Source organism: Scomber japonicus, chromosome 16, assembly GCF_027409825.1.
Source record: "Scomber japonicus isolate fScoJap1 chromosome 16, fScoJap1.pri, whole genome shotgun sequence".
Taxonomy (NCBI): domain Eukaryota; kingdom Metazoa; phylum Chordata; class Actinopteri; order Scombriformes; family Scombridae; genus Scomber; species Scomber japonicus.
This window is the reverse complement of record NC_070593.1, coordinates 31,019,358-31,032,982: the sequence shown is the minus strand read 5'-3', so window position 1 is coordinate 31,032,982 and position 13,625 is coordinate 31,019,358. Positions and strand designations below refer to the sequence as shown.

Sequence of the window (13,625 nt, the reverse complement as noted above, 5' to 3'; positions counted from 1 at the left end):
ATTCAAAACTACATTTAATGTGTATTTACCACATCATGTAATACTATACTAAACTAAACTAGTTTTATTGCCTAAACCTCACTGTATTTGCACTATACCTCACTGCACTGTGTTTCTTACAAAAACAATCAATAGACATTCAGACCCCATTTTGATAAAATAGCGCAGAAGTGCAGAAGTACAGTGGTGTGTTTGGGTGTTCTAACACAACAGGACTTTGAGTGTTGGGAAGATGCTTCACATCCAAACCTCTAATGATTATTATTCCTTTGTTTCCAGGGAGAGGAATATGTCTGGAACTTTCTGGAACTCTAGAAAAAATAATTCAATTGATTTTTACATGCAAACAGTCAGATACTTCATCACTATGGTGAATCAGTAGTGATTATAACATACATTGTATTTAATAACGTATCACATAAAATATCCAGTAAAACACATGATCTTAGCACCAGTGCTAGTTCAATGTTACACAATATTCCTAACTAATTAACTATCAAAAATCATTTCCAATTCTACTAATAAATCACTAATGTGAAACTATGGCTGCATCCCAACTCTCTGTTTTAGTCTCTCCCACTGTGGATGCAATGAAACCAAGTGAGGAGAGAGGAAATAAGGAAATATGATTTTTTATAACATCAACAGTGTTCTCTCTGCATCCTGCATTCATATCATTTATTAATAAACTCTATGTATTTATTGGTGTTCTGATTGTGAATTCATTATGTAATAACCAAGAATATTATTAGAGTGTCTTTTGAGCACTGGAAAAATATAAATGTATTTAAAATGTGTTTCTTGCTGACAGACAGACTTTAATTGTATCCATAATAACAGTTAATGAGGGAAGTAATACATAATGAAAGGAAAAATCTTATTTATTAGAAAAATCTTTCTGATAAATAAGTAAAGTTGTTCATTCATTCGTTCATTTTGTTGATCAGATGGACAATTAACTGATTTTTAACAAGTTGATGAATCAGAGAAGAAATTGAATCTTAAACTGAATCCGTCATCTGTCTACATTTCTGTATGACACTGCAGTGATGATGTGATGTAACAGATCAGTTTGATCAGCTGCAGCAGCCAATCAATAATATATATCCAATAATGGGGCATGTTGGTTTGCTCTGGTTTTTTTCTTGCTCATAGCTCTTCAGAGATCCATCCTCACTCCTTGGAGCAGAAATAAAGAGACTTGGGATGCTCCAGTTCAGGTGAAGATTGAAGTAAATATCAAATATGAGACTTGGGATATTGTATATTTACACTATCCATAGTCCCTAGATGGCAGTGTGTCCACACAGTAAAGAATGTATTACCTCTGAATTTTAGTAACTCATCCATTTTATATCGTACAGATATCACAGTTAGACTATTCTCCAGGTAAACATGTGCTGAGTACTATACAGGAGACACAGTGTCCCCCAACTCAACTGACACTCCCTTATCAATGTTAAAGTGTCAGTCTGAGTCTTCCTCCCATTCTACCTCCACAGATCCTCAGCTGTGTCACAAATTGAGATTCATGACAGACTAAAAGGCAGTTCTTTTTTTTCATCAACTCCTCAGGTCTCAAAAAACACTGGATTAAAAGACTTTTACTTGGAAAAAAATAGAGTGTGTTACGACAATTTAACCTCATCAGCTTATTTTGATGAGTTAAGACTATCACTCTATCACTAGGTTTCTATCTTTCTCAAATGCTCTTTCTCCCCTTTCTAACTCCATGCTTACACACACACACACACACACACACACACACACACACACACACACACACAACACACACACATAACACACTTATCATACCCCGTTGCTTATTCACTCTGCTGTGACTTCAGATAAGAACTTAATTGATGCCAGTCGTTAATGAAAGTAATGCTTTGCTTGAGTGTGTGCTGAGTCAAAGTTTGATTTAATGTTTATTAAAGATATAATCATCCAGTAATCTATAGATTATTGGTCATGAAGTAATGCCAGTCAAAATCGTCCAATTGGGAGTTTTCTATGATAGAAGTTAGCTAAACTAACCATAGACAGAGTCAATCGCCTCACATTGCCCTCTAGTGGTCACCTTTATAATCGCCTCCTGTCTGGCTGTTATTCACTACATTTCTGTTAAACTTTACATCACTTGTAGTAGAAATTTGATGTGTATATGAAGCATTCTTTTGATAGGTGTAATAAAGAGCAAAGTGGTCCAGTAGAAATATCATTTGGAATGATGCAGTTATTTCATTGTGCTGTTCTTATCTTCATATTTTATAGGTGCTACACGTTCAAAAGTTTGAAGTATCTTGATAGACGCAGTAAAAGAATATTTTAATATAGTCAGAAAAAGCATTTCTGATGTTATTGTATAACCTACTAAACTGTTGTTCAGTTCAAGTATTGGGACACTTGCTTGGATTATAGACATATGCTGTCTCTGACTGTTCCAGTAATGTATTGACCTATGCAATTCAAATATATTTTTATTGAGCATCAATGATACCATGTATGCACATAGACATAAAACAGAAGAAAAATCCTTGGAACAATGCTCACACATTATTAGTCAAATGACCTTTAGCCTCAACTCATTTACCAAAAGTCTAATTTAAAGCATGACAGCTGGCTTTATATCACTATGTCAGATGAGAGATTGATCAAAGTGTTTCTGTGTCTCTTCATGGAGGTGGTGCCTTGTTTATTACAAGGATTTATAATAATAAATGTAGATTATCCTACCAATATTAGTAGACTTACTGGATGATAGTACAGCTAATTCACATTAAATCAGGTTTGGGCTTGAAGGAGGAACATAGTGTTAAGTCAACTGTGTGTGTGTGTGTGTGTGTGTGTGTGTGTGTGTGTGTGTGTGTGTGTGTGTGTGTGTGTGTGTGTGTGTGTGTGTGTGTGTGTGTTGAAAGAGAATAATAGAGACTGAAGGTTGTTTTTCTTAATTCTGTGATTTCCTGCTGTGAAAAATGCATTTCAGTGTGAATGTGAAATCTCTTTCAAATCGTAAATGTTCTGTTTTGTTATCTTGTCAAGATATATGAGACATATATTTTTGGGGGATGGTAGGATTTCAATGATCTACAGCGCATGGTGTTAATCGTGTGGTGTAAGTGTCTTTGGGGCGTGTCCAAATCCACTTTTGCTATTTTAACGGCAGGAAAATGGTCAATGTGCCAGGCGCATGGTCTAAAAGAGTTGGACTTAAGTCCTCTCATTAATCATAGGCGTGTTTTGCGTGCAACATGTGGTTAACCAATCAGAGTGTCATCTCACATTCCCTTTAATATCCAGGAGTGATGTCACTTTGGCAGATTGCTATTATAACAACACATTTACCAAGCAATGTGTTTCAAGAATATATCATGAGTTACATTTGCTGAAAAGAAAGTTATAACTAACCAGTGTGATGAGTGTAGAGGTGTATGTGGTTATAACTAACCAGTGTGATGAGTGTAGAGGTGTGTGTAGTTATAACCAGTGTGATGAGTGTAGAGGTGTGTGTGGTTATAACTAACCAGTGTGATGAGTGTAGAGGTGTGTGTGTGTAGTTATAACTAACCAGTGTGATGAGTGTAGAGGTGTGTGTGTGTAGTTATAATTAACCAGTGTGATGAGTGTAGAGGTGTGTGTAGTTATAACTAACCAGTGTGATGAGTGTAGAGGTGTGTGTGGTTATAACTAACCAGTGTGATGAGTGTAGAGGTGTGTGTAGTTATATCTCACACAGGCTTCGCCCTCTACTGGACTCTATGGGTACTATACTCCACCAATCGCGTACGCGCGATGGCCCACTGAAATTTTGCATGTACGTAGCCGGCCGCTAGGGCGTGCCTACCTGACCCGCCTCCCTCGGCGGGTATATAAGCAGGTGCATCGCCAGCTGCCCTCATTCCTTTTTACTTCAGCGATCGGCGAGTGCCCACTGTCACATCATCTCCTCGGATGGAGTCGCCGCTTCAGGAAACAAGACATTGCCCGGCCTGCCCCAGCGGCATCATCGCTCCGGCAGACCGGCATCTACTCTGCTACGAGTGTCTCGGGAGAGAGCACGCCATCGCCGGGTTAGAGCGGCGCCCGGCCTGCGTCTGCTGCCGAGACCTTCCCCGTGTTCGCCGCCAGCAGCGAGCTGACTTCTTCTCCGGCGAATCGCTTCTCACCTTGTCTCCTGACGGCAGTGAGGAAGAAGAAGAAGATGACGCCATGGAGGAGGAGGACGCCGCCGCTCCGGCATACACCACCGCCATAACGCCTGATGAAGCTCCGCCGCCCGGGCCCGACTCAGCCTTTGGTCCCGGCCCGCCGCCGCGAGGAGACGAGGACGAGGATGATGAGCTCTCCCTCTCTGACGCCTCGGCTGTTTCCGGCACCGCTTCAATCAAGCTGGACTTCCCGAAAGTCATGACGGCGGCAGCAGAGTGTGTCGGGCTTCCCTTGCCCCCTCCGCTGCCACCGAAGCCTGTGAGCCGACTCCGTCAGGGGTTTTACGGCCCGGCTCAGCCACCCCGACCTGTGTTCATCTCCCCAGCGCTCCCCGACATTTGGCAATGTGTGAGAGCGTCTTGGCAGGAGCCGCTGAAAACCAAAGCGACGGTCGTGGGTATGACGTCTTTCCTGCGTGTGCAGGGCCAAACGGAGACGGTGTTCCCCGGTGTGCCCCCGCTGGAAGAGGCTCTTGCTGCGCTCATTATCCCACAGTCAGCTGGTTGGTCAGGGCACAGGAAGCCGCTACCACCGCTGCCACAGGATAAAGATACGCTGGAATATTTGGACAAAATGTTCCAGCTGGGCGCGCAACTTGCAGCAGCAGCAAACAACTTGGGTGTGCTGGGCGTCGCGGCAGCAGCTTCACTGTCGCGTGACGCCCCCCCTTCCACTGACGCTGTTGATTGTCTCGGCCGTACTGTCGGTCAGATCAACAACCTCATCCAGGGCGTCGCTACTGCTGCTGGGCGTGTGATGTCGCTGTCGGTCGTCGGCTCTCGCCACGTCTGGCTTGGCCTCACCGCCCTCCCCAGAAGGGATCGAGAGGATCTCCTGGCCGCACCAGTGTCGTCAGACGGCCTCTTTGGCTCTCTCACCACGGTGACACAGCGGCTAAAGAGGCTGGAGGAGGAAAAGGCGCAGCTGAGCCGCCATCTGCCGCTCGCTGTCGCCGCCAAGCAGCGAGAAAGGACGCTGCCGCGTCGCAATGCTACGGCGAGGAGGAGAGAGCGTCGCCAGCGGAGAGGCTTCTCCGCGGCGACTCCCCCAGCTGACCAGCAGCCGGTTCCGCCGGCCCCGCCACAGCAGCGCCCTCCACGGGAGGCGAGCGTGTCTCGCCCCGCAGCACGCGGCACCAGCGGACAGAGGCCCCGGCCGAAGCTGTCCTGTTCCTGGGGCGCACAGCAACCAAAATGACAGTTAACGGGAGGAATGGCGCAAGCGGGTTGCTCCGCCACCCTCCCTCATGGTTCATGTTATGGTTCTGTATGTTCTGCTTGTGTAACTAAACGTGCTGAAAATGTTGAAACTGTTTTTATTAAAACACGTTACACCATTAAAAGAGCAAAATCCTCCCCTCCCATACCCCCGGCTTGCTGGACAGCCCCGGTCGGTGTAGCATACGCTGCACCATCCAGCGGGCTGCCGGTAATGTGTGCTCCACCGTTGCATCACCGCAGCGGGCCCGGCGTACGAGGCCCCCCGGTCACGGTCACTCAAGCACACACACAACACACACCCTCAGCCGCATCCTGTGTGAGTAACAAGGCTGAGCGGAACATTGTTGTCTCTTTTAACCGGGAAAGATCCGCGGTTGTCCCTCCATATGAGCGCTACAACCGGCGGCGATGCATAGGTAAATATCGCTCCCCACCGGTTGTGGCGACCACACAGCTAGCCTCGCGCGGGGCTAACCGGCACAGTGCTACTGTAACGGCCGGCCCAGCGCAGCTCGTTCACCGGCTGACAGGCGATGATTACCACCGCCTAGCCGCCGGCTACGACGAGGCTCCACTTTCTAACAAAGACAGGGTTAGCTTGCGTAACGCGCACTCAGACCGTGACGTTACTCAGCTGCAGCACCGTTCGTTTAACCCGCGCCGCTACATCGAAACGGCCGGGTTAACACGAGCCAGCCCCCCGCCAAACGGCAGCGGAACGGTCAGAGTCCCTGTCCAAGCGGTCAAGGCCTCTGACCGCTTCGCGAGGCGGGCGTTAGCAGCTAGCTGCTCGCTAACGGCGTCGCGGGCCCCTCGCAATCGCCGGGTGGAGCTCGCTGAAAGTAAAAGCGTTTCTCCTTGGTACGCATGCCGTGAAGCTGAGCTAAACAACCCTGCCTGTTCCCCTGTTATTATTTCCACGGAAGAAAATGACAGCAGCAGGGACAGTGTTTTTCCTGTGACTGTAAAATGTCGGACGGTGAAGAGGCGTTCAGGTGTCGCCTCACCGCCTCGGACATCAGAGTTGCGTTCACGGACGACCACAGCGGCTCGTAAACCGGGCCTGCTGCGTTCAGGAGCGACTCAGCCCTTTCACAGAGGGCCCCCCATGGGCCGAACTCCCTTTTATGGCGGGTTTGGCGGCGGAGAGGGCCGAAATTGTGTACCACAATTTTCTGAAAGCCGCTCCACAGCTGCATGCGCGTCCCCTCACGTGGTTTCACGAGGAGTGGCGAAGCAGCTGTGTGTTGACGAACTGGCTGGACAGGACCCTCAAACTAGGATATTCTCTCCAGTTCTGCGGGCTCCCACCAGCATTCAGAGGCATACGGGCGATAAATCTATCCTCTCAACAAGAGATAGATTTTCTCGAGAGGGAAATTCAGGACCTGATATCAAAACAGGCTGTGTCAATTGTCCCTCCCCACGACAGGGAACGAGGTTTTTACTCCCCATACTTTTTGGTCCCCAAAAAGACGGGGGATTACAGACCCATCCTGGACCTCCGTGCCCTGAACATGCGTATCGGTCGCAAAACGTTCCGCATGCTGACCACGAGGAAGCTGCTGGAGCTCGTCCAGCCAGGCGACTGGTTCACAACCATCGACCTGAAGGACGCTTATTTTCATGTCGAGGTGGCGCCAAAACACAGGAAGTTCCTGCGTTTCGCCTTCCAGGGAACAGCCTACGAATACAACAGGCTCCCATTCGGCTATTCCCTGGCCCCCCGCACGTTCAGCAAATGTGTGGACGCAGCGCTACAACCGTTGCGTGGCCGAGGCATGAGGGTCTTCTTTTATTTGGACGACCTCATTGTGATGGCCAGGTCCAAACAATGGGCCATTTTTCACACAGCTCAGTTGATACTGCACCTGACCAGATTGGGGTTTGCTATCAACTGGAAGAAGAGCACCCCCCAACCGAGCCAGCAGGCCGAGTACTTGGGGATGGTGCTCGACTCCGTCAGACTGAGGGCCGTTCTGTCGGAGTCCAGACGGACGGCCCTGCAGCAGGAGGTCCTCAAGCTGCGACGGGGCTCACGTGTTACAGCCTTGACAGTAATGCAGGCACTGGGGCACATGGCGGCAGCTCACCCGGTGATTCCACTGGGACTGTTGCACATGCGCCGCCTGCAGAGATGGTTCACCGGCCTACACTTAGACCTCAAGAGGCAAAAGTTTCGGCTGCTGACAGTCCCCCCAACGGTGCAGGACAACCTGCGGTACTGGGGGTCCCCTCAACATCTGTTAACCGGGACGTCGCTGGGACGGGTGACCTCCTACACAGCGGTGTTCACGGATGCCTCCCTGAAGGGGTGGGGAGGCACCTGCCTGGGGAAGGCGATAGGTGGTGTGTGGCCTCCGGGGGAGGTACGCCACATCAACCTACTCGAACTACAGGCAGTGTTACTGGTTCTCCAACACTTTGGTCCCCTACTAAAGGGGAGACACGTGCTGGTGAGGACCGACAACCGCACCACGGTCGCTTACATCAACAGGCAGGGCGGTGTACACTCCGCAGCCCTGCTAGTGATGGCAGAGAACCTGTGGTCATGGGCTTCAGAGCACCTACAATCTCTGAGAGCCCTCCACATTCCAGGGCTCGAAAACAGGGGGGCCGACCTTATGTCGAGGGGCGGTCCCCTGGACGACGAGTGGAGGCTGCAACCAGGAGTGGTGCAGCAGATCTGGTCACGATTCGGGAGGGCAACGGTAGACCTGTTTGCCGACAGGTCGAACACCCACTGCCCTCTCTGGTTCTCCCTGAGGCCGCAGGACCGTCCACCCTTGGGGGTGGACGCGTTTGCACACGCGCCATGGCCAAGAAGGCTGCTTTATGCCTTCCCCCCCCTCCACCTCATCCCCCAGCTACTGGAGAGAGTGAGAGTAGAGCGGCTGAGGGTCATTCTGGTGGCCCCCGACCGGCGGTCAGCCCCGTGGTACGCGGTGCTGACCCTGATGGCGGTGACTCCATCATGGCCCATTCCCCAGTTCCAGGGGGCGCTGTCGCAGGAGGCGGACGCAATACAGGCGCTGCCGACCCTGGGCCAGCCGCTTCAGGCCTGGCTCCTGAGAGGGACAGGCTGATGCGGGCTGGGCTGACTGCTCAGGTGGTGCAAACCATTCAGGCGGCTAGGGCTGGGTCCACCATTGCCTGTTACAGGCCAAAATGGTTGGGTTTCCAGCGGTGGTGCAAGGAAAGGGGAGTGGACCCACTGACATGTCCAGTGGGGGACACTCTTTCCTTTCTACAGCTTTTGGTTGATAGAGGGCTGTCTCACGCGACTATCAAAGTTTACGCTGCAGCCATCTCATCATGCCACGAGGGGCTGGGCGGATGTCCAGTCTTCGCCCACCCTCTGGTGAAACGATTCCTGCAGGGGGTCAGAAGACAGCGGCCTGTGGCACGCACTTCTGTACCACAATGGGAATTGCCGTTGGTGCTCGAGGCCCTTACTAGGGACCCCTACGAGCCCTTGGAACACTCCTCTCTAAAGGCGTTGTCGTGCAAGACAGCATTGCTTCTTGCTCTGACGTCAGCCAAAAGAGTGAGTGAATTGTGCGCCTTGTCGGTCCACCCGAGTTGTTTACTCCTACGTGGGGACCGCAGCGGTGCCATCCTTAAACCGAACCCTTCTTTTGTTCCCAAGAACATAAGAAGTTCATTTCGGTCGAGAACTATTCAACTGGAGGCTTTTCACCCTCCCCCTCATGGGGATTCGAGGGAGGCGAAACTGCATCTCCTGTGCCCTGTACGTGCGTTGACATGCTATGTCGACCGCACGGCCACCGTCAGAAACACAGAACAGTTGTTGGTGTGTTATGGTGACGGGACGGCTGGCAGAGCCTTGTCCAAGAAACGCTTGGCGAAGTGGCTGTGTGATGGTATCTCCGCAGCCTACATTCAAGCGAATCGGGAGCCGCCCGCTGCGGTTCGGGCGCACTCCACACGAAGTGTGGCGACGTCTGCGGCCCTGTTCAGCGGTGCGAGTGTTGAGGACATATGTACGGCAGCATCGTGGTCTTCACCCTGCCCGTTCATACGGTTCTATCTCTTGGACGTGTCAGGCTCCTTCTCCAGATCTGTGCTCACCATAGGGTCACAGGACATGTGAGAAGAGGGATGTGTCGAGTGTTTTATACTCGGCCCCCACAGGGTGTCATGCACCGGCATTGGGTCGCGCTCAACTAAGACGCGGGCAATAGGGTGCGAGGTTAGACCACAACCTCACCCAGTCTAGCCAGATGCTGCTAACTGGGGGGAGGTTGGATCCGTTATCACTCCGCATGGCGGCTTAGATCAATAAAGTGATGGCTGGGTCTGGTACCTAACCTGTAGCTGGCCTGGTCAGTGGGCGGAGCCTCTCCCGCGGCAGGGAGTACATAAATCTGGCTTCGCCTACTGTACCCATAGAGTCCAGTAGAGGGCGAAGCCTGTGTGAGATATAACGAAGGTTACGATATTGTAACCCTAGTTATATTAGCACAGGCGGAGCCCTCTACAAAGGGACCCTGCCGCTCTTTCGCCTTACGCTGAAGTTTGGTGGAATGAGGGCAGCTGGCGATGCACCTGCTTATATACCCGCCGAGGGAGGCGGGTCAGGTAGGCACGCCCTAGCGGCCGGCTACGTACATGCAAAATTTCAGTGGGCCATCGCGCGTACGCGATTGGTGGAGTATAGTACCCATAGAGTCCAGTAGAGGGCTCCGCCTGTGCTAATATAACTAGGGTTACAATATCGTAACCTTCGTTATAACCAGTGTGATGAGTGTAGAGGTGTGTGTGTGTAGTTATAACTAACCAGTGTGATGAGTGTAGAGGTGTGTGTGTGTAGTTATAACTAACCAGTGTGATGAGTGTAGAGGTGTGTGTGGTTATAACTAACCAGTGTGATGAGTGTAGAGGTGTGTGTGTGTAGTTATAACTAACCAGTGTGATGAGTGTAGAGGTGTGTGTGGTTATAACTAACCAGTGTGATGAGTGTAGAGGTGTGTGTGGTTATAACTAACCAGTGTGATGAGTGTAGAGGTGTGTGTGTGTAGTTATAACTAACCAGTGTGATGAGTGTAGAGGTGTGTGTGGTTATAACTAACCAGTGTGATGAGTGTAGAGGTGTGTGTAGTTATAACTAACCAGTGTGATGAGTGTAGAGGTGTGTGTGTAGTTATAACTAACCAGTGTGATGAGTGTAGAGGTGTGTGTGGTTATAACTAACCAGTGTGATGAGTGTAGAGGTGTGTGTGGTTATAACTAACCAGTGTGATGAGTGTAGAGGTGTGTGTAGTTATAACTAACCAGTGTGATGAGTGTAGAGGTGTGTGTGGTTATAACTAACCAGTGTGATGAGTGTAGAGGTGTGTGTGGTTATAACTAACCAGTGTGATGAGTGTAGAGGTGTGTGTGGTTATAACCAGTGTGATGAGTGTAGAGGTGTGTGTAGTTATAACTAACCAGTGTGATGAGTGTAAAGGTGTGTGTGTGTGTAGTTATAACTAACCAGTGTGATGAGTGTAGAGGTGTGTGTGGTTATAACCAGTGTGATGAGTGTAGAGGTGTGTGTAGTTATAACTAACCAGTGTGATGAGTGTAAAGGTGTGTGTGTGTAGTTATAACTAACCAGTGTGATGAGTGTAGAGGTGTGTGTGGTTATAACTAACCAGTGTGATGAGTGTAGAGGTGTGTGTAGTTATAACTAACCAGTGTGATGAGTGTAGAGGTGTATGCAGTTATAACTAACCAGTGTGATGAGTGTAGAGGTGTGTGTGTAGTTATAACTAACCAGTGTGATGAGTGTAGAGGTGTGTGTAGTTATAACTAACCAGTGTGATGAGTGTAGAGGTGTGTGTGTGTAGTTATAACTAACCAGTGTGATGAGTGTAGAGGTGTGTGTAGTTATAACTAACCAGTGTGATGAGTGTAGAGGTGTGTGTGTGTAGTTATAACTAACCAGTGTGATGAGTGTAGAGGTGTGTGTAGTTATAACTAACCAGTGTGATGAGTGTAGAGGTGTGTGTAGTTATAACTAACCAGTGTGATGAGTGTAGAGGTGTGTGTAGTTATAACTAACCAGTGTGATGAGTGTAGAGGTGTGTGTGTGTAGTTATAACTAACCAGTGTAATGAGTGTAGAGGTGTGTGTGTGTAGTTATAACTAACCAGTGTGATGAGTGTAGAGGTGTGTGTAGTTATAACTAACCAGTGTGATGAGTGTAGAGGTGTGTGTAGTTATAACTAACCAGTGTGATGAGTGTAGAGGTGTGTGTGGTTATAACTAACCAGTGTAATGAGTGTAGAGGTGTGTGTGTGTGGTTATAACTAACCAGTGTGATGAGTGTAGAGGTGCGTGCGGTTGTAACTAACCAGTGTGATGAGTGTAGAGGTGTGTGTGTGTAGTTATAACTAACCAGTGTGATGAGTGTAGAGGTGTGTGTGTGTAGTTATAACTAACCAGTGTGATGAGTGTAGAGGTGCGTGTGGTTGTAACTAACCAGTGTGATGAGTGTAGAGGTGTGTGTGTGTAGTTATAACTAACCAGTGTGATGAGTGTAGAGGTGTGTGTGTGTAGTTATAACTAACCAGTGTGATGAGTGTAGAGGTGCGTGTGGTTGTAACTAACCAGTGTGATGAGTGTAGAGGTGTGTGTGTGTGGTTATAACTAACCAGTGTGATGAGTGTAGAGGTGTGTGTGTAGTTATAACTAACCAGTGTGATGAGTGTAGAGGTGTGTGTAGTTATAACTAACCAGTGTGATGAGTGTAGAGGTGTGTGTGTGTAGTTATAACTAACCAGTGTGATGAGTGTAGAGGTGTGTGTAGTTATAACTAACCAGTGTGATGAGTGTAGAGGTGTGTGTGTGTGGTTATAACTAACCAGTGTGATGAGTGTAGAGGTGTGTGCAGTTATAACTAACCAGTGTGATGAGTGTAGAGGTGTGTGTGTGTGGTTATAACTAACCAGTGTGATGAGTGTAGAGGTGTGTGTGGTTATAACTAACCAGTGTGATGAGTGTAGAGGTATGTGCAGTTATAACTAACCAGTGTGATGAGTGTAGAGGTGTGTGTAGTTATAACTAACCAGTGTTATGAGTGTAGAGGTGTGTGTGTGTAGTTATAACTAACCAGTGTGATGAGTGTAGAGGTGTGTGTGTGTGGTTATAACTAACCAGTGTGATGAGTGTAGAGGTGCGTGCGGTTGTAACTAACCAGTGTGATGAGTGTAGAGGTGTGTGTGTGTGGTTATAACTAACCAGTGTGATGAGTGTAGAGGTGTGTGTGTGTGGTTATAACTAACCAGTGTGATGAGTGTAGAGGTGTGTGTGTGGTTATAACTAACCAGTGTGATGAGTGTAGAGGTGTGTGTGTGTAGTTATAACTAACCAGTGTGATGAGTGTAGAGGTGTGTGTAGTTATAACTAACCAGTGTGATGAGTGTAGAGGTGTGTGTAGTTATAACTAACCAGTGTGATGAGTGTAGAGGTGTGTGTAGTTATAACTAACCAGTGTGATGAGTGTAGAGGTGTGTGTGGTTATAACTAACCAGTGTGATGAGTGTAGAGGTGTGTGTGTGTAGTTATAACTAACCAGTGTGATGAGTGTAGTTGTGTGTGTGTAGTTATAACTAACCAGTGTGATGAGTGTAGAGGTGTGTGTGTGGTTATAACTAACCAGTGTGATGAGTGTAGAGGTGTGTGTAGTTATAACTAACCAGTGTGATGAGTGTAGAGGTGTGTGTGTGTAGTTATAACTAACCAGTGTGATGAGTGTAGAGGTGTGTGTGTGTAGTTATAACTAACCAGTGTGATGAGTGTAGAGGTGTGTGTAGTTATAACTAACCAGTGTGATGAGTGTAGAGGTGTGTGTGTGTAGTTATAACTAACCAGTGTGATGAGTGTAGAGGTGTGTGTGGTTATAACTAACCAGTGTGATGAGTGTAGAGGTGTGTGTGTGTAGTTATAACTAACCAGTGTGATGAGTGTAGAGGTGTGTGTAGTTATAACTAACCAGTGTGATGAGTGTAGAGGTGTGTGTAGTTATAACTAACCAGTGTGATGAGTGTAGAGGTGTGTGTGGTTATAACTAACCAGTGTGATGAGTGTAGAGGTGTGTGTAGTTATAACTAACCAGTGTGATGAGTGTAGAGGTGTGTGTGTGTGGTTATAACTAACCAGTGTGATGAGTGTAGAGGTGTGTGTGGTTAT

The 13,625-nt window shown here is 48.3% G+C and overlaps 1 protein-coding gene and 1 long non-coding RNA gene across 2 annotated transcripts in view; both read left to right on the top strand.

The window, feature by feature from the left end:
- gabrb1 (gamma-aminobutyric acid type A receptor subunit beta1) overlaps positions 1 to 13,625 on the top strand; it is a 114,291-nt gene that overhangs the window by 18,466 nt on the left and 82,200 nt on the right. The window lies entirely within an intron of this gene.
- LOC128375488 (uncharacterized) lies at positions 3,605 to 13,137 on the top strand. Its single transcript, XR_008323080.1, has 3 exons — positions 3,605 to 3,677; positions 10,784 to 11,021; positions 13,070 to 13,137. It is a non-coding gene; the product is annotated as an uncharacterized LOC128375488 (long non-coding RNA).